General features: G+C 43.3%; 1 protein-coding gene across 1 annotated transcript in view; it reads right to left on the bottom strand.

The window, feature by feature from the left end:
- The window catches only part of JARID2 (jumonji and AT-rich interaction domain containing 2), a 224,261-nt gene that overhangs the window by 116,266 nt on the left and 86,075 nt on the right, over positions 1-21,920 (bottom strand). The window contains exon 2 of the mRNA XM_059835974.1: positions 10,874-11,009. The gene's annotated coding sequence lies outside the window, so the exon portion shown is untranslated. The remainder of the gene's footprint in view (positions 1-10,873; positions 11,010-21,920) is intronic.

Genomic DNA, 21,920 nt, shown 5'->3' with positions numbered 1-21,920 from the left:
AACTACTGTAGAAAGCACCAGATTTTATTATCTTGGCAAAACAATAAGGTTATTTTCTTACTGTCCTGTCAAGTAGATTGTCACGTTAAAGAGAAGAGTTGGGACTCTTCTCCTTGGAAGAGAAACAGCACGTTCCTCGACAGATGCACCACAGGAACCGACAGGAGGGAAGGGGAATTGAGCCCTCCATGCAGACTGCATAACAGGAATATGCCTCTCCCCAACGCCAGCCTGCTCCCATATGACGCCTCAGTTTTGAGGCTGTGCCGCAACCCTACCGCTTCCTTCTGGCATACGGGGCTAGACAGTGAGAGAGCACATGAGGCTCTGAAATGAGATCCCAACATCACAGCAAGGGAGCAGGGGTCAGGAAAAAACAGAAGGGGATGAAATTCCTCTTCAACCCTCTCCATCCAATACACCTGCATCTGTACGCTTCAGTACAACCAGGTGCCCTTCCTCAATGTCCTGTATGAGAGGACACGCTTCTACCGTTGCTGTAGCATGCTCTCGCTAATGTTGTGACAGCATTTCCCCCCTGAAGAAGAAAAAAAATTCCCATGTTGTGAAGAAAGAGAAAAACTGTACTCCCTCTGTGCCATTTTCATCACTTTTAAGCTTCTTTCAATCTCTCCACATACACAGCAGGCATGACATAAAAACACTAGGGTGCCTTGCAGCCACAGTAAACAGAGCGTCTTTAAAAACAGTTGGCCATGAAATGCTTTCACCTTTCACAGCACCAGAGGAGACAACCACTGTCCGAGGGAGGTGTTTTAGGAAGAACCTGCTTTTGAGGTAATCTGGCTGAAACAGAGCGTGTCAAGGTGCTATTTACCTCTAACACATCGGTTTACGCATACAAAGACTAGGAAGAGGCTGAACTGAAATATTTCTAAGGTCGACCGCTACTGAAGCTAAATGAGGGATGAGCAAAGGAGGAGAAAAAATGCAATTAAATGCTGGTGCAGTCTTTGGGCATTACTCAGAATGGCTAGCTGAGGCCAAATCTTTTGCAGGAGAAGTGGCTTATCGCCTGGCTTCCCAAACTGCACCAGAGGTCAGCTGAAGAGGTTTCCGAGTTTGCCAGCTCTGTCCCCCTGTGGAATCCTTGGCAGATTGGTCCAGCTGGGCTCCTTCCAGCTCTTCCCTTTTTCCATTTTAGCGTATAGCTTGAATAAAGAAAACAAGATGAAGGCTTTCAAAGATAACGCAGTCTTTCACAAACAGATGCAGAACAAAGCACAGGAAATTCTGAGCAAAGTAAAAAATGAATGTTGTCTGTTCAAGGCTTATCTGGAATGAGTTAGCCTCTTAGTGGACAGATCTGAAACATCACACGCTCCTGACTGCAATTGCAACGCTCACTAACAGTCTTGTGAGGGAGAAAACAGAATGGATAAACGTGGAAATTCAGCAGCCTTTAGCTCTCGGAGCTGGAAACTCCTCCAGACGTACTAGAAACAACGCTTGCGAGTCAAGCTTGTCACTGTCATCCCCTGTCGCCCTAAGCACAAGGCTTCTACACCTACACCTTTGACTGGACACCCTCTTCACAGTATTAAATTCATTTAAATTCGGAAATAAAGGACATCAAAGGCAGGTTATTGAAAACGTGTATTCATCTAATTCTACATACAACATCACATTAACTGCATGTAATAAATCTGTGCTAGTCAGACACAAAAAAGATTTAAAAATGCCCACACATTTATTACGATGTAGAGCAATCTGCTATGACTTAACAGTATACGTGCTAAGCTGTATTTATTTTCTGGAAAACATTCACCCACAAGCGCTCAAAAGTATCTGCTATGTGATGAACCTATCATCATCACCAGTTATCGAAAGACAGCAGTTATTTCAGAATGGTTTCTTGGAGATTTTAAATCAAAAAGATCCCACTGAAACCAAACCAAAATGTGGAGGCATAAGCTCGGAGCGCAGACCAATCTCCTAGGCTGTTATGAGCCCTGAAATGAACATGACTAATTCCTGGAGAATTTCATTGCTCGAAAAGGTGACTTATTTTCTGGCTTTTCACAGCAGAAATTCTATGTTCAGATGTGGGTTGGTGACACCTAAAAATAACACAATACCAATCTACTGATGTTTTCAGTTTACTTCACGTCACTACAAGGATCCCCAAATCCATTTTGATTGGCAACCTGAACACTTAACAAGTCAAAGCCTGGGAACCCAGGTAACGGAGGGTATTTGAGGTGAAGAGTAAGGTGCATTGGCTGCTGTGTCAGGCAACTTGCAGAAGTGGCTACTGTGCCCATCAGCAGTTACAGCCATCTGTCACTAATCTCTCCTTTTTCTTTTAAAAATCACTTTACCATCAGGCTTGACATGGTAAGTTTTACAGCACACATGACATTTGCTCTGATTAACCACAGCCTAATGGCCTTAAGAACGTCCTGCTGGACCAAAGAGTTCTCAAACTCTTTCCACTCTTCCAAACAGCAAGCCATTTCTAAAATGCCACCACCACCCCCCCACCACCCCGGTCAAGGAAAAGCTAGTATGGAGGTTGTAAGACACAAGACAGGCCCCTGAAGACTGAAAATGTGTTCTCCCTAATACCCTGAAAGTGCTCCACAAAATGTAGTCTTGCATTAATAGCTCAAAGCTATAGCGCAAAAATAATTACCGAAAGCCTTATTCAAAGCTAAGCACGGACAGTTTCAGAAAATACAGTTCCCTAGGACTGACTACAGTAAACTGTATTACACAGTCTGCGTGTATCACTGAAACTTCTGTTTTTACTTGTGACACTAGTTTTATTTCCTGTTGCATTCCTATTTTCTTAATAAAACAGAGTATGCTATTTCAATGACTGACTTTTTCTTTCCCTGCTGCTTTTCTGGTTATATCCCTTATTGTCTGTCCTTCAAATTAAAACCACTAGTTATTTAACGCACAGTTTCCTTCTGCTAATCATGGGCAACAGGGGAGCAACAGGAATACCGAAATTTAAACCCTCTTTTACAACAGCAGCTACGTATTCCAACCTGCAAACCTTTGGTCTCTGCTAGAACATTTAAATAAACACTAAAATAATAACGATAAGCATTGGGCATCAGACAGACAGAAAGAGGTAAAGTATCCTTCTCCTCCTCCCATGCCTTCTGAGAACTATTGCTCTTACACAGAGAAGCATTGTGCTCACTTTTTCTGAGCATACTGCTGGATTGCTGCCTTCATCTCCACTTTGTGTCCGCACTTCATGCAACGTTTTCCATCCCTTTCGATAGCACGATCCACCAGACAGATCATCCTGTGGAACTCCATCATTTACACCACCTTTAATAGCAGTTTAATTTTGTTTTGATTTCTGTGTAAACGACACGTTATCTCTTTACCTCCTCTTAACACAACTCAACATCTGGAGAAAGTGTCCAGCACCAACCACCACTTCTTATCTCAGCAGATCACTGGCATGAACTTCATCCACCCCAGCCTGGCAGTTTGAAGGACAATGCTCTAACCAGCTCTCTCTGGTTTTTAACATCCCAATAAAAATCTAGTCATTAAAAAAAAATTATTAACAAATTTAAACTTCTTTATCTGCCAACCAAAGAACTGGTTGAGTTAGATGCAGCGCTTTGGATTCTCACTTAATATTACAATAAAAAAAGCAGCTTTGCATAAGTTATGTCTTACTCTCATTTCTAAAATAAGCAAACTAGAATTGACAATACGTACAATTTTTGACAGAACTGGCAATCCTATGAGGTGAAACCAGCATCATTCTTTTGGCTGTACATGCCAGCCAAAAAGATGCCAGGGTGCAAATTTAGGCTGGCAATTTTATGGCTGCCAAAGACAGAATGAAGCGGCTTGCTTGTCCGCACTCAAGGGTGCTCTCTGGACTCCTGATACAAACAATAAATCCAAGGCAGCAGCAATGCAGAATGACCCTGAGTCAAGGAAAACAAAGTTGTTGTCCCCTGTTGGGGTTAAGGAAAAGTTTTGTTTCATGGACAGTCTACGCAATGAATTTCACCACTACATCAGTGGTGGTTTTATTTTAAAGAAATATATAAATCTAACACCTACACTTGTGAAGCACTTTTCACTGAAAAAAAGCTTAAAAAGCTGCATCTTTTTTTGCTCCTATTTCTGGCAACTGTTGACCCTTCTAGCATCTGAGGCTGTGGTTAGACGAGACGACTGCGCCAATCCTAAGGCTGTGGTTAGACAACATGACTGTGCCAGCCAAGCAGCTTGCCACTATCAAAAGGGACGAGTCCAGTGTCCTGCTCCTCCAGCTTCCAGTCAAGGTACTCTGGCCCCTCATTTCCATCAAATGAGCACTCAGTGCTCATCCGACCTCTGGATGAACCTGTGTAGTTCATTAAACTAGAAGAAAATTATTTCTTTTCTTACATCATTTTTCTGGGACAGTTTTCTGCCACTTTAGTACGCTGACCTGGCTGCACTGCACAGGCAGACAAATGGCAGAGCTAGCACAAGACAGGAGGTGAAAGGAGGGGGACCAGACCCATCAGCCGCTGCTGAACTCTTTCTTACCTTTCCTCACCTTATTTATTTTAGGCCTACAATAACTCAGTCTCCTACAGATTATGCATGCACCTCTGCAGATTCTTCATTGCCATTTTCATTTTCCATTACGTACAATTAGTAATATGCACGGAGGCAAGATTATTTTTAGAATTACTTTGACTAGAAATGCACTCAGGGACAATAGCAACTCTTTTTAGATACCCATGAAATGAAGTTTTAAGAAAATTAATTACACAATTCCTCCGTTTCTCTGGTTAAAAAAAAAAAAAATCCACCCCTGTTATGTTTGAGAGAAAAAGGATGATGGGTAACCTGCAAGAGAAAATTTTCTGGCAGTCTTGCCGAACACTGAAATTGTATTAGGACAGGAGCACAACTTGGACATAATCAAATTGGGTAGAGATCACTGAGGGCGCAATTTGACCTGCAGAATTTTTTTAAGTGGTGATGATGGAAAAAGCAAAAAGAGCCCGTGTCAGCCGATGAACAAGCAAGTCCCCGGCAGGCTCGAAAATGAATTCTGTTCTAAAAAACAAAGAAAGGAAAAGAGATTTGGAAATTTTCAATGGAGCCCAACCCCAACATCCTGTTATTTATTTGTTAATCTTTAAATTCACTTGACAGCAAGCACCAAAGTGAAAGTGATGTTGAGTGCCATGACAAATCTGCTCAAATGCTTATTTTCTGAACCTTTTAGCTGAAAACATCTATATTTAATCACAGTTTAAAACTAGTCAAAAAGGCTGTTTACTCTGAATGTAAAGGGGAAGTACTGCAAAGTTGAAAGAGGTATTTCTGTTTCTGTAAATGCATTTTAAAAATCCACTTACACAGACAAGGGTCCTTGGCACACTTACAATCTTCTACTAAAGCTTAGGAGACAGACAGACATTACCCACTGTCAACAAATGCAATTTCACATCACTGATGGAGTGAAAAGCTCCCTAGACAAACGTTAACATAAAACCTTCTTCCAGTATTTAATTGCAGCCTTCAGAAATAAGAGAGATGAAGTTACCAGCATATTTGAACCACCACAGTGAATGAAGGGGGCTACTTTCTCGTTCAAAATTAAAGGCGGGGTGGTGGTCCAGGCTATGTGTCTGCACCAGGGGGGAAGGAGGCACAGGCTGCTCTGGGCATGTACAGGGGCAGCTGAGACAGCAGCGCTGCCCTGAGGGCTGCTGTGTCTTCATCTGTGCAAGTGGGAAGAGAAGAGACACGGCCTCAGCCCAGAGACGCCATGGTTGCCCCGCTGGCAGCTGCTGCCACCCCCACATAGTTGGCTTGTGACAGATAACGCACGGCACTGAGCTGAAGCAACTGCCTTAGCTGTATTTAGGCATTTCTACCACGTCTGTCATAATTTTTACGCCATGCCTGGGGTACCATCTACACGGACAGGGAAAAGAGGTTTTGCCAACAAGTTGGAGTCGGATGAACCCAGCCCCACGCCACCCTACTGCTGGGCACCTTTGTTTTGACATGGCCTGCTGGGGAGCGTCGACAAAACCCCTGTGCAGCAAGCAGGAAGCACTTCAAAATCCGTTCAGCAAGGACAAAAATAGCCATTTCCAGATAGCACTGCTGCCTGACCCAGCTGGCCTGGCCAGCCAGCACGGCAGCCAAAGGACGGGCAGACACAGGCGTTGGAGCAGGCTGCTGCTGCTGGGTCCAGCACCACAGTCCCACCACAGGCTGCCTCAGAGGCTCCTGCCTCTCTGCGCAGAGACGTTTCATTTTTGGAAAAAGGAAACCTCCAACAAAAGTCACATTAGCTTTTGTGCAGGAACGGCTAGGGGCAGGAGCAGGGAGGCACAAGAGAGCAATAGGCACCACAGCCATCCATGGACTGACCACCACCTCAACAAAGTGCTGACATTGATCCTTCTCTGTTTGAAGAGCATACATAAATGAATAAAGAACTCTAACAACCCTAAATGTAAGGTGAAATCTCTCAGGTTAGCAAAATTACATATTTTTATTCATCTCTTGATTTACTAAATGAGCAAGACTTCCAACTTCTGCCTTGAACCAAGCATTCCCTCATGTACATTTGATTTCCCAACTAGATTGTGTTTGCCACAAGTTTAACCTAGATGGCATGTTTGGAAATTGCCATGACACCCCTCTAGGACAAAGTATAGCTGCTGACAATACACTATCTGCTTGAGTAATTCTAACGTCTGGTTTGTCATCTCTGTAGATTAACTAACAACCTTAAACAAACAAACAAACTTTGGCACTTTTTCCATTTACAAAATGCTAGCACTTCCGTATCACAAATTTCTTTATCGCAAGTTTTGAAAAACAGAATTTAAAATCTTATGTCACAAAAATTTGCTTTATTATATACTCTTTTGAAGATACCGGATTTATTCTCATAAACAGAACGCAAGCAATAATTACATCTTTCATTGCCTTTTTTACAGCCTTATCTCACATTTTAAGCTACACAAGAAGAAAACAATTTCCCAAGGGAATTAGTTTTCCTTTTAGATGAGGATCTCTGAAAATTGGTATCACAATTCCAAACACCAATCCCTATTCTTAAAATCCTAACACAAATGACAGGCAGCAGTAATCAAAATCACTAAAGAGGTCCCTCTGGGTTTTCCAGCACACGACCTTGTTTCCATAATCAGAGTTCCAGTATCCCTCTTAAGGCTGCAGAAGGTTTCTTGACAACCTGCAGAAGCATCTCCTTCAGATTTTATACTCCCACATGCTGGAGAGGAACACACAGCAAACAAAGCCATGCTGTAGGGTGTCATTCTGTACTCTGCAAATATCTAGAGTCAACATAAACATGCACGCAATATATCCAGTGATACAACAGCCATAATATACCCGCTCGCCCTTCTCTGAAATCCTTCTAGCTTGGGGTGGGAAATAAGAGTAAAGAAAGCAGAAAAACAGTTAGGATGAAAAATAACTGGCAGCACAAACATGTAAGTAAAAACTATCAAGTGAAAAGGAGATATAAAAAAAAGGTAGGAGCAAGGAGACCTGCAAACACACCACCACCCCCAAACAAAATCCCTCTACTTTAAATCAGAACCACCTACGTGACAGGGTTTCGGCCACAAACTGAAAATGGCAGGATTATTTTCAAGACAACAAGTATCTTTAACAGTGAGGCAGAGACAGCCAAGGTATTATAATACATATAATCTCCAAAAGTAATTTGAATTTTTATTTATTTTAAATTTTATTTTACTTTTCTTATTCAGAGAGGCATGGAAGTTAATTGTCTCTGTGCCACCACCAGCCAGAAACTTCAGTACAGAAAAGTTAATGGGTTCATCTCTCACATTTAAAATTAACGTCCTTTTCGCACTATCAATCAAAGAGGCACCATTACTTCAGCTACCAAATCATTAACAGTGATACTACTGTACTCACTAGCTGAAATACCATTGACGAATATTTTCATACAAGTTTAGCTGTAGCTTGGCAAATGCTGGCAAAGCAACTTTTGTAGCACCTTTATACAACTGCAGCCACTTCAAATCCATAAAATCTTAAAGACACCAGTTGCAAGCAGCTGGTGCGTATTTTACCTTCCTCTAGTGCCAAAAGTAAGTACTTTCTACTGACACAAATTACAGGTTGCAAGTCTATAAATAAATAAATTTAAGGGATGACAGTTATAAAACAAGAACAAAGAAACTCTCTCTGCACTACAGATGGTGGCACTAAGATCAAATCCTTCTACCTAGTTGTTTGCAGTCCCCTGAGCTCTCAGAAGTATGCGAGACCAGTCCACGCTTCCTCATTGAGCAGGGAGCTTGGGGAGCTTGAACCCCGCTCAGACCCCTCCTTCCCACTCTTGGAGATGGTTAAATTTGCCAGGTACTGGAAGGTGACCTATTCTTTTCAACAGCTGAAAGAGCAATACCCTTTAGAGTTCACTAGGGACAGCAACAGGGTTGTGCAGCACAAACCCTACACGTCCCTTTATGTTTGCAAGGCAAAGCACCCTAACCAGAATTCAAGCCAGGGGAGCCCAGCTTTTCAGAGGCACTGAACAGATCTAACTTCAAATTATTTCAGCTAGATTCCCCCTGCAGAGAGCTATGGTGCTGAATATTAATAAAGAGATCGCTCACATAAAACTCTATCTAACTGCATGCTACCTTTTGGAGTAACACGCAAGAAACACTGGTTGTGGTCTGCATGTTGGAACAAAGGACATATGCAAGGAAATATTTTTTACTCCAACAGTACAAAATCATAGATTTAAGGCTCACTCTTAAAATATTACATTTTCCTAAATTCAAAATAGCTCGGTAATTTCTTAGGATGGCCTGCTTTTTCCTTAGTCCATAGAGACCTGTGGATTTGAAAATACATGGCTACTTGTTTTTAAAAAAAAGATGTAATGAACAAATGGTACGTTTAAATAGATTTTCTTAATGTCACCACACAATATCAATCCTCCTCCCTTTTGCAAATCTTTTTTCTCTGTATAACGAAACATTCTTCCAAATATCAGTGGATTAAAAAGAGTTTTTGGACAGTGATGTTGAAACAGAGCAGCACTGAGAGAGCATTTAAAGAATCATTTAGCAAACAGAGTGACACAGAATGTCGTTCCGGCTCAAAAAAACAAAACAAAACAAAAAAAAAACAAACCAAACAAAAAAACCCAAAAAAAACCCAAAAAAACCCACCAAAGAACTGGTCACCTACTTCTGTGAAGGAGAAAAAGCACCAAACACTACAGTTCTCAATCTGAGAGGCACACTCTGAAGATGCGAGCCATGCCGCTGCCAGAGGAAGCCGGTGGCATACTCTGCGTCTGGTACCTGCATCGACACAGCATTCCCAGCCAACTCACTTTTCATCTAAGCTGCCTTTGGAGAAACTAGACACCATAAAAACCTCAGTCATCCTGTAACCTGGCACACAATCAAAGCCTCCTAACACACAATTACTGTGCTTCACGCCTTTAGACTTTTTTCCTTTGACTAAACAAAACCCCCACAATGGAATAAGAAACTTTCCAAGAGAAATTGTGTTTGACAGAAGATCAATGATGCAGAGGTGTTGGAGGGAAAAAAGCCAGCGCTGTTTTGTGTACACCTCCAAGCTTATTAATGGCTTGCTGCTAAAGCTAGATGCCCCTTCCCATCAGATCAGTATTTGATATTATTACTGAACTCAGAAGTCTGAGGTCTTCTTTAATCACATTAAGGACTTTGCAATTGCTTATGCAATACAGTAACTTTGTCATGCTGCCTGTAGTTACCCAGCCATTCCCCTAGGTTTTTGCTTTGTTGGCAATAACACTCAGTGAAAACCCAGTGAAATTTGACTCACCATGTCAAAACCACAAGCTACATATAAATACGAATAACCTACCAAGTAAGCACCCAGCTGCTGCTTTAATGCATTAGCACATGTATAGTTATGCACATGCCTAAAAGGAACTGCCATAAACCTCCATAAAGAAACAAATAAGCTCTTGTGAGTGAAGAGAAAACCCATAAGCCTGCCCAGAAATCTGAATCCTGCTAGTCATCACTTTCAAGGCTCAAGCCAGCATGACAAAGCCTTTTCAAGAAAGGGGCCTGTGTCAGGGAATGAATCTGAAAGAGACACACTTTATATTCACCTCTCAGGACACCATGGCTTTTTTAAGCAAGCTGTAAGGGAAGGGAGGGGAACAACAGATAATAATTGGCCAAAGGATTAAATAAATAAAATTAAACTTCTTTCAAGCCCCTGTCATCTAGGTTTGTCTACATCTCCTTTAAAAACCTTTAAACAACTGCTCTGTGAACTGCTAAACTAAGAGAGTCCAATGTCCCCGCATTTGTCCCCTAAATCTTTTTATGTAGATCCTATGCTATTTCATCTCTGGATAACAGACAGCATGGACTGAGATCATTCCAGAGTTACAGATGCTGGTTAGCCAGTTTCTTGCATCTAAATGACATAGAATTGGTAAATTCTGTTCAGCTGTCCTTCCCCAAGATAACTGAAACCAATCACCTTTAACTGGATACCTTCTCTGTCGACATACTCAGCACATCAGGTAGCAGACCGATCAGAAGAGCTTCCTTCTCTACTGAACAGCAGCCTGGCCGTGTCTTCCCGCCTGACACCTACCCTCCACCCTGATCCCCATCTCAATTGGTTCACCAGAAACTGAAACATATGGATTGTTCAAACTGGGCATTTTAAGCACTTCAGAAACAAGTTCTTCTGTGCAGATCAAAAGGGCACGGTGCATGCCAGATGGTGCACTGGTCTCCTTCCTCGCTACAGCAGAACAACCGCATTGAAAAGGACTGAGCCCTTCCAGCAGTACAGTACCGCAGAGGCAGCTCACCGTTCACTGCCTTGAGGCTCCCGCTAATGCCATCACCATGCTGCCGCTTCTGTGCATTCTTGAACTCCTTCAGAGATAAATAAAGGACCTTCCGCACCACCCTCTCCTCTGACCAGGGAATCCCATCGCTGTCATCCTAAAGGAGGAAACAGAAAGGAGACATTAGTTACATGCATCTGAAACAAAACCAAAACAAACAAAACCCAACAGCCTAGGGCTATACAGGTTATTTGTAATTAAAAAAAAAGATAAGCTGAAGAAAAATACTATGTAACAAAATGCATCCTAAACTCGAGCAGCTCTGACAGAGAACAGAAATGTAACAATTATCATCAAATCAGAGCATTAGTCCGTCTAATCTTTCATCCTGCAAACAGCAGTAGCCATGTACCAGGTGTTAGACAAAAGGTGAAACGTATTTGCTAAAATCCTCATAATGAACCCTTATGGAGAAATTTATCACAGCCAGGAAGTACTCTCCCAGATAATTAAGAGGAGGGGAAAACACACCACCCCCCCACACGCCCCCCAAACTGAATGTTGCAGAAATTTAAGAGGTAAGTTTTTTAAACCAACTTTTCTTGTTACCATTTTGGCCTTGGTTTGTGCCTCTTGGCTCAGGATTTTTTCTTCTCTGGTTTAGTGACTTGCATTTATTGCAGCGTTACAATGAAATTGTACATTGATAACAATGAAGTTATTCTGAATTTATCTCAGAGTAAAGCAAAGTGGAATTTGGCCCATGGGGCATATGTTTTCTACTTTATTTTTAGGAGACAAATGCTGTCTTGTCAAAAGGAATACTAGTGCATGTCACATTTAGTACCTGCTTTAGTTAAAAGATTAATTCCCTGGAAAAGCATTTCCCTAAAGCCTTTAGCATTCAAATAATTTAAGTCAGCAAATTGATATAAAGACATAAGTGAGATCAGGTAAGTCATCATATTTTCATAAGCCCTATAATTGTCTCGGGGTCTTTAAAAATCACTATTTGAGCATTCTTGCCCTTGAATTCCTCAAGGGCTACACCACTGCCAAGCAAAAAAATTGTAATTTCTAGGCAGGCCTTATTTAGGCAAGTGTACCATAGCACACTGCCACACTCCACTGGAAGGAAACCCCAAAAAGCCCCATCAGCAATCCATGCCAGGAGGCAAGAGAGTTTATCCCATCTCCTGTGTCAAAGAAGTAACCACACCCTCAACTTAAAAAAAAAAAAAAAAAAAAAGGCAGTTTAGGGTGACCATTGCTAGCTTTGCTTTTTCTTGCTCCTCTAGTGAGATACTGGCATTCAGCTGCTGAACTGTGATCAAAAACATTCTCCCCCAAAAAAACTGTATGACAAATTACTTGGGCGGGGGAGGAGGGGAAGGCAACACAATTAGTGCAGTGAAAGCAGCTGGCATTTTGGCAGCGGGATGTGCATTTTGCACGAGGGACAAGCTACTATACTTTGAACAAGGCTGAGCTATGCCCAGGGAGCTTTAGAGCGCAAGCAGCTCCGGGCCAAGAAAGCAAACTTTGTAACCCAACACCCACAGCAACCAAAAAAAAAAAAAAGAAATCTCCAGGCAAGCCTTTTAAAAGGGCTAGTACATCCAGTTATTTTGTCAACAGAGGTTTACACAAACAATTCCGGCTTACCATTTTGCTGCCAACACAACTTCAGCCCTAACCAGAAGCGACACTAAACACGGGAGGGCTGCAGCCTGCTCAATTTTAACAAAGCTTGCCCAAAGACAGCTCTATTTATGTTCCTACTGGCTGGTAGGTATGGAGAGAAAACCCAGACGGGAATCCCACCAACAAGGGCCTGGCAGGATGTCACACACTTCTGTTGTCACAGAAACTACTTACTAAATCTTCAAGGGAATCATGCTCCATTAGGGAACGGTCATAAGCACCTCCAGCACCCGTCTGTATTACGGACACAGGCCTGCAGACACCGCTCGCTCTCTTCACCGGCATTTGTACAAATTCCTAATATAATGGGCAGCAAACATGAGGAAGAGAACGAAGAGCCCTCTGGCCAGGCATACTGCTCCCGACTCTGAAGCCTAGACGAGTTACACAGAAACCCACCAACAGGCAACAAAACCATCACCCTGTATTTTTATATACTTTAAGCCAAGCATACACAAGACACGTGTAACAATCGAGCCCAGTTAACGTAAGCCATACTCGGAGACATGCCGCTCTCCTTAGCCCCGTCAGCCCGAGGCCCCTCTCCTGTGAAACACCAGGCCTGTCCTGAAGCCATGAACAAACTCCTCCCTCCACCAGAGCCTGCGATCCCCCAGGAGCTGGAAGTCGCATGAAAACACCCATCGGTTCCTGGTTTATCCCTGCTCAAAATGCATCCAAAAAAATTAAAAACCAAAGAAACGACTCCCACTTAAACCCGCTTTGCGATGACAGCTCACCGCAAGGAGCACCGGGCAGCGGTCGCTGTTTGAGTAGCGACAGGGCGAAACCTGCTGTCAGGATTGATCCTTAAATCGGCATGTGCTGACCAAGCGGCCGCTGCGCGGGTGAGCAGCCTCTGGCAAGTACCAGCCCTGCCCTGGGACAGGCCGGTTACAGTCCCTCCTCCAGGAGGGAAGGAGATGGCCACCATACACCAGAGACCTCTGGTCTAGGCCTCCCTCTCAAAGTGTTTCTGTGAGCAGCCTGAAGTCATCTCCCTCTCCCCAGACAACGTCCTGGACACGCGAAAGGACAGCCTGCAACCCGGCACCCTATTTTCTGAGGGACAAGGCTGCCGAGATGTCTTCCTGGTGCCAGCTGGAGCCTCCAGCCCTGCTGCAGGAGATGCTCCCGCCTTCCCACTGGCCCGGGGGGTGCGTGGGCCACAGTGCCACCAGCACAGGGCCTGGTCTGAGGAGGCGGGAACAAAGACCTCCCTCAGCAACCCCTGAGGCAACGCAGTAACATTTCACACCAGGCTCAATTCACGGAGCTGTAAAACTCGAGGTGAACCATATTGACTTCATCCCCCCTCGATAACAGCAGCGCTGTCAACAGAAACGCGCATGGGGGGAGTCTCTCCACACCAGAGCTCCCACCAGCCCAGCTGTGCCGAGGCTGCAGCCACTGTCCTGCCTACACCCCGCTGTTGTGGGCTTTCCCCGCGCCCATCGCTCGGCTTGAAAAAAGGTCCTCGAGTTCCCCAGCACCGTGTTACCCAAGGTCAGCAAAATAAGGGGCTACGCCTCTGCCAACACCCGCATTCACGCGGCTCCATATGCAGGAGCAATAAAAAGGTTTCACAATCGTCGACGGCATCTTCCCCTGAGCCTGCGGCACAAAAGCAGCCGCAAGCCGGAGAGCAGCTGACTCAGAGCCCAGCTGAGCTGCTGCTCCACCGGCAACGCAGCCCCAGCTCCCGACACATTTAACCGTAATTACATGGGTCAGACTGTCTCTGCCTCGTCACGCCAGTGGAGGGAGAGCCGCCGTGCGCCCCGCTCTGCACTCGCACCACCAACAACCGGAGAGTTATCTCACTATAGCAAAACAACGTACACACACTCGGAACCATTTAGAAATATCCTCAAGTGAAAGCCTTGAGGAATTTGATCTATGTAACTCCTCAAAACCAAAGCAAAAAGAAAACCAACCCTCAAAGGGACTGACTCCATCACTGCCTTTAAATATTTCCACAGGGAGTAGAAATTTGATAATAGATGGCTCTTGAGGCTGGCAGAGAGGGGTATAATATCATCCAACAGCTGGAACTCGGATTCAGAAAAATGTAAGACAGAATTAAAGAACAATTTCTGCAACTGTGCAAGTAATTAGCCATTGAAACAACTTATGGGGAACTAATGGATTGTCCATTATTGACTTGAACCTAAAAAAGGACTAAATAGCATCTTAAACTGTAGGTTCATCACCGCAAGCCCATAGCCTTCACTGTGCAGGTCAACCAAGATGATTTCTGCCTCCCAGTCTGACAATAACATTAGCTTACAAGCTCAGTAAAATAGTAACAGACGCAAACAACCAGGGAAGCCCTGGGGCAGAATTAAGAAACAGGACTGCATCATTTCCTTTAAACTGCTAAAAAAATTAATCATGCCACCTTCTTTGTTACACTGTTTCAGGGAATCACATGTCATACATTTCTACCTGAACTTCAGCTACCAGGGCAGCCAAGCAGCAGTTCAGCAAGTTTAGTCCAGGGGGACGGGGAAGAGGAGCACAACCTCCGTTTACCTCGGCAGCACGTTCCTGCATAGGGTGCTACCTCGCCGATAGCTGAGCGGCTCTTTTTCGCGTTACCTGGCTGGCAGCTTGCTTTCAGCTCTACAGTTGTAGAGGTGATGTTTGTAGAAAAGTGCAACAGGCTACTGCCACATACTCCTGTTTTGGGAAGAAATATATACACACACGTGTGTGCGTGTGTGTGTTTCTGCTATGTGCATATTAAATGTATATAATATAGTAAATATACAATACATATACTATATAAGCTAAAACATATATATTAATATATAACGCATACATAAGTACATATAGATATCTATAAATAATGCACATCAATATATAATATGTATATGTTTGCAATGAAATCAAAATGTGCACCACCTGTACCTTTCACCATTCCCCTACAGCTTAGGTGCTTGTTCAGTGCGGTTCAGCTGCCTAGCTTGCACACGTGGCCTGCACGCAGCCTTCCTATTTCTGAAGTTATACTCAAATCCTCAAAGAGAAAAAAAAACCCTAAAGGCAAAGCCGGCAGAAGCAAGAGGTAGGCTTCATGCCACCTCCTGGATAGGTGAAACGTCAGCCTGAAGTAGCGGGAGAAGCGGCAGAAGCATACACGTACACATGACTCGAGCTTCTCCGTTCATTCATTGCCAGATACGGCATTCTTGAGCCTGGCCTGGCCTTGCCTTAAGCAAACAGGAGTCACAGTTCATGGGGTAAAACAGAGCTGGAACAAGGGAGGATGCATGCAGCACTCCATGCTATTTATTTTACTTTTATGTAAATACTTTAACAGCAGTGATGGTTTTATTTGAAAAGTCAGGACTTTGTAAGGTACAAAGATACTTATAAGCATGTGTGTTATGACTCAGTGTGGCTGGCGTGTTTCCAGCCCTCTCTTTGGGTCTTTCCCAAGCACGCATCTCCTGACCCCATTCTTCATGCCAGGTTGCAGAAAGCAAAACAACAAAACACAACCCCCCTCTTTTTTCTTTTTCCAGTGCTGCAGCCAACGCTCGGTTAAAATCACTGTGGCACCCAATGCCCTAAATGAATATGCTTTCATGGTTCAACAGCCCCCAGAGAGTCTTTCCCACAGATGTAAGAAGGTCATTTTGAAGCAATGGGAAAAATAAACCACAAGCTTCTACCCTTTCCTCAAGGATATTTTTGAAGGAGAACTATTTCAAAGGGTGTTTTTTTCTGTTTAGTTAGCAACAAAACAAAAAACTGTCTTTTGCATGAAAAACAGACAACACATTTTCAGAGATCATATAAATTACTTTTCAGCTGTAGGACCAAAATGGAAATGTTTGTTTACTAGATTCAAGACCTGCAACAGATTTTTGCCTTTTGGCTGTATATTATCAATGGAAAACAGTTATACCTGTTTTTCTCTAAAACCCAGACCTAAAAGAAATAGGTGGAAAACCTAGATATGCCTTCCGAGGCTGAAAGAGGTCTTCTGTGCAGTCTTGGGCAAGTTACCACTGCTATGTGCAATTAGCACACTCATTCATTTACAAAGCCCACTTCCTTGGTATATGGCACGGCGTGAACCTCCCGAGAAAGCACAAAGTCTTACTACTGTATCAACACACGTACTTCCCCCGTTGCGTTAGCAGAGGTCTCCGTTGTATCGCAAAGTCCCATCAACCCTCTCACCACCCCGAACGCACATCATACTCGCAGAGGAAAACCCCAACGTCAGTCTGTCACCACAAACTCCCGCTCTACAGAACTTGCAGGAGCAAGTGGGCCATTCCACGATCAGATGGCAGAAGCTCTTCTCAGCAGAAACTCCTAGCAAACGTTTGGACTTTCAGGGTAACGATTTGAAACCAGACTCTAATATATTCAACTGAAGCTACATAAATAAAGATTTTTGGCTCCTTCTGGCAGCTATCATGCTGCTTGGACTTCTTACTGCCAAGCACAGCACCGTGCAAACTGGATATAACCATATATACCCACAGTAATATCCCTGCAGTCTTTGGCTTACTATCAAGGCCCCTCCACTCCCTTCTCCTCTCAGAATAAAGTTCACACTTATTTAATATTTAACCTTTTAATCAAGTTTAACTACCCAGAGAGGATGTAGCAGTTTCTCATTTAAAACAAACTGCTTATATTCAGTGAGAAAAAATAAAAGCTCATGAATGGCTTAAGTTGATGAAGATTGATATGGCTTGGAGACTTATAGTACAGTGACTCATGCCTTCTGGAAAATGTCATCTGTTCTGTCTAGTTTAGGAAAATAGGTCATGTTTTAAAAATGTGCTAACTAACATGAAGAAAGGGGAAATTTTCTTTATTAATGGTTCTGTTATAGCATTTAAGTATATCTGGTAATTATAGCGACTTCTTCCCTCATACTTCCAGAAAACTTCCCCAAAAGAACTCACGTTACGTCACAGCTCCTGACTAGCAGAACCAATGTTAACACAGCAAAGAAATGACGGAGGAAAATAAAAATCTCTCCTCTTCCTGCTTTAGCACTTCTCCTACAGCTTTCATCCCCTGCAGTCTCCCACTGGTTTGTGCTCGTTCGCCGTCTCCTGCTGCACTGGGGATTGCATTTCCTCCGCTCAGACCGAATTCTTCTAAGAGCAGCATGGGAGAGAAATGCTCTGGTTTTTGGGTCACTAAAGGCCCCAGGCACTTTTGAGCCCAGTGAGCTTCAACCTGCTCTTGCAAAAACACATTAGGGAAGAAGAGTTACAGTCAAAATTGTCAAACACAAGTCGCTAGTGTCTTCATACAGGCTCCCAGAATTGAGGCATAAAAACCAGTTCCTAACTTTATCTTAGGCCTAATAATGAAATATTTAAAAATAGTAGGTTCGTGTGTTAATTGTTTCTTTTACATAAAGTCAGCGGCCTCAGCAATGTTTCTGCATCTCTAGAAGACTACTACTCAATACGAAACTAGTGAAAGCTTACAAGATATCAACTGCTTCCCGTGTTGGTCTGCCAAGATAAAGACCAAAAAAAAAAAAGGCTAAGCCCAAACAAATTCAGAGTAGAGCCAGGTTTCAGATTTCCTAATTTCTCAACTTACAGCAGGACTTCAACTCAAACCATCTCTCACCAATAGCAGTGACTCCACAGCGACAACTTTCTTAGGCCAGACCAGGAATCTAACCAACCATTTTGCCACCAAAGTGCCAGAGTTTCGGGCTCTGACGAGAGCCAGCAGCACGCAGAAGCAAGCCACAAAAAGCCGAGGGTGGCAGAGTGCTGGAAGAAAGAGGTGTCAAGGTACAAGATAATTATTCAGACTGGGGGAGCGGTTTTCATAACCGGCTTAAGTGAATTCACCTGCCACCACATGGGATGCACCTGCCCCAACCCTGATGCCAGCACTAGCCCTCATGCGGCCATTTGACCAGCTTGACTGGGGGAAAGAGTCAAAATCTCACCCCAAGACAAGAAAAATGATCACTTTCAGCCAGATCAGCTAGCTCCCTTATTCCTAACCACATGGCCATACAGGAACCACTGCTGGGGCAGAGGGAAAGGGAGGATTGGCCCCTTTAGCAGCAACCCACGCTTGGAGGGATGCAAACCCATCACGACACCGAACCATGACAGTCATCGTAAGGAAGGGAGAGCATTGCAGATGGTATTGAGGAAATCGGAATCGCTTTGCTTTAATGTAATTATTGTAAACCCCAAATACCTCATTGCATTCAGATGAACCATACGCCCTCTTTCCACGATGAATGATTTACTTTAGGGGAGTGAAAGGTAAATATACAGGGGGTTTATACGTTAGAGAGAGGGCCTGCAACATTTCAGGTAGGTCCCAGCCTGAGAAGGTACGATCTTCCGTCTGACCATCACTTGTAGCCAATTTATGCCCGAGCGAAAGCTCTGACTTGATAAATAGGTCCCTTATTTGGTGCTCTCTTCGAAAAAAGGGAACGTCTCCTAAAACGCATGTTGAATTATATTTGAAAGGGTATGCTGTATACAGGTACATGCCTCCCAGGCAGAAACCATAATAATTTAAGCATCATTTCCCATATAAGTGAACAGGTCTAAATCCTTCTTACAAGAAAAATAAACTGACCTGATGGGGGATGCCCACTGCACATCTTCACTTCTCTGAAACACCATGAAATAATGTATACTTATATTTGATTACAGACTACTAAAAAACTACAGCTGAAATTGGATTAGAAACTTCTGCTGAAAAACAATTTATTGCATAACACAACTCTGACAGCCTGGGTTTCTGGCCACCAACTGAGCCTTTATAAAAATCTGCTGGGCAGACGCCAAATCAGCTCTTTGAGTCTTGGCATGTCCGACATCTGAGACAGTAGTCAAGGCAGCCACATGTCCTGTGCAATCCACAGCCCTGCACTTTTATGGTTAAATGATACCGTCAAAGAACAGAGTAGTACGAGCCATTAAACACACAAAGGTAAAAATCTCCTGCAGCTGTGGATCTGACAACTCTGATCACACTGCAGAAGACAGAGAGCCACAGCAGGATTTTTTTCTTTTTTCAGGATCTGGTATTAATTTGAACATAAAAGTAGCTTATTAAGAAGAGGGAAAAAGAGAAGAGAGAAATGGTAGCGAGCTCCAAAAAACCTCTGCACTCCTAGCTGAAAATCGTTGCCATTTATAAATTTCACATTCCAAATATTCTTACTCTGTCTCCAGTTCTAATTAAAACTCTCCACCAAGTACACTTCAGATAGACACATAAAACCCAGTATGCACAAAGAGTATTCAGCAGCTCGAGATAATTAAATTCAAATATATTCTAATTAATTTCATTTTTATTCAGTTCATATTTTGATAAGGTGTTCAAGCTCCAGTATGCAACCATACGAATACCGTCCAATAAAAAGTGTTTTCTGCAGTTTAAATGTCTGCTAGTAAGACCTACAGATGTGTAGTTTAACATGACTAATCCAATCCTGCTGCGTATTACTAATTATCTTAAGACCTTTTTGCACCCTCAAACAGAAAGCCTGATCCTTTACTTGAAAAATACTAACCACTTTTTCATGCCAAAATAGTGTCAAGGTAGTAGGTAAGAGAGAAAGACACAAGTGGTGCGTTATAAATTTGCCTTCAATTTTTCAGTGGGAATGTAAAGAGATCTAATTTTTCGGCATCTCTCAGAGTCTGAAAGGTCAGTGGTATCAATAGTTTAGAGAAGCTGGAGTACCATTGATGTGTTTAGCATCTATCCTCACAAGTACAACAGAAGGTCAGTGCTCACGTCATTTCTTTGGTAGGACTTTGATACCTGGATGATGAAGCCTTGCCTATAAAAGGAAAAGATCTGCCCGTCTATCTGCTTTCCAGTATATACCAGCAAAAACGTGCATCTGACAAGATAAAACTTCAATTGCTCCCTCTGTGAAATAAAGACATTAGCCCAAAGCCTATATAGCTTAGCTACATCATTTAATATAGCTGTGCCCACCAGGAACATGATGCCTTCACAGGCTTGAGAAGGAGGTCCCCTTGCAGACTCAGGAAGGTCACCATATCCCTGCTGGATGACCCTGCGCCAAGCAGAGCGGCTCGCTCGCTCCCATTTGACTCTTTCTAGTACAAATCCATTTAAACCTTTCCAGTACAAATGGGTTGGGCTGGTTTAAAGAGATGAAACAGGAGGTCTTGTCTCATCTGACTCACTTTGATGGCACTGCAATAGAGCATGCTTACATGAGTAGCTTCAATGCCAAACCCCTTCCAGAGGGCCATGGCCAGCAGCCGGGTGGGTGGCATTGCCAAAGCCGGAGCACGGCAAGCTCTACCCACGGGGTAACTTGCACAGTGATGGACCTGGAAGTTTGTGTAAATTTGACCCAAAGCAGGTATGGGTGACACAAGAAGTCCCTTGCCTTAGCTTGGAAATGTTTAACTCGGGTTTCCTCCTCTTTCACGTCAGTCTACGGGATGCCCCTCCTTCATGTCATCACCAGGTTTAAAAGAAGATTAAAAAAGCACAAAAAAAAAAAAAAAACAACCCCAAAACAACCAACCCATCTTGTCAAACTTTAAACCCAGGAGGGATAATGACAGAGCCAAATGTGCTAAACCTATTGCTGGGAAGTCTCAGGATACTGGGGCCTGAATCAATTTTACTGAACCAGATGGGGAACTAAATCAGTTGTATCGACACAGGCTCCTGAGATGGACACGCTGATACTGTGCTAAGAGCACAACATGTTGTTTTTGCTTGATGTACTACCCAAAAAGCGAGATTTTTGTCAGACACTTTTCATCCTTGTTTACATTCCCAACTGGCAGAATATCCCTTAAAGCCGGAGGGGGGAAGTATCCATTGAAGCTGGGAGAAGTAAGCTAAACCTGTATTCTTCACTCGTAAGCCAATTAAGGAAGACATATGAGGAGACTCTAAAGCTACCCTTAAATGTATTTTCAGGTCAGTTTTGTTACATCAGCAAATTTTCTGCACGAAGATAAGCTGTATAATCAGTGAAAACCTACGGTCTAAAGCTTTACCAAGCTCACCCTTCAGTATTAAATGCATTTGACTTCCAAAATACTACCCAGCAAACAAATGATGGTATTTCAGTAGCGCAGGGAAGCAAATAATAAAACCAGCATTTGCTCCGTGAGGCAATTGCTCAGTAACGAATCAGATGAATGCATCCCAGTAACTTCCCAGAACGCCCGCAAAACATTTTCCAAATAACCAGCGCCAGAGGAGGGTGAAAGCCATTACCTGGAATTGAAGTTGCAGCAGACTGCTCAGGGTACCAAAGTCAAGAATTTCAGACTCTGCCACACGCACGCTTCAGTTTGAAACACGAGGCAGGAGGAAGAGCTAATGGCTA

This window comes from Gavia stellata, chromosome 3 (assembly GCF_030936135.1).
Source record: "Gavia stellata isolate bGavSte3 chromosome 3, bGavSte3.hap2, whole genome shotgun sequence".
Taxonomy (NCBI): domain Eukaryota; kingdom Metazoa; phylum Chordata; class Aves; order Gaviiformes; family Gaviidae; genus Gavia; species Gavia stellata.
Note: the sequence above shows the minus strand (reverse complement) of the source record. Positions and strands in the feature narration are given on the sequence as shown.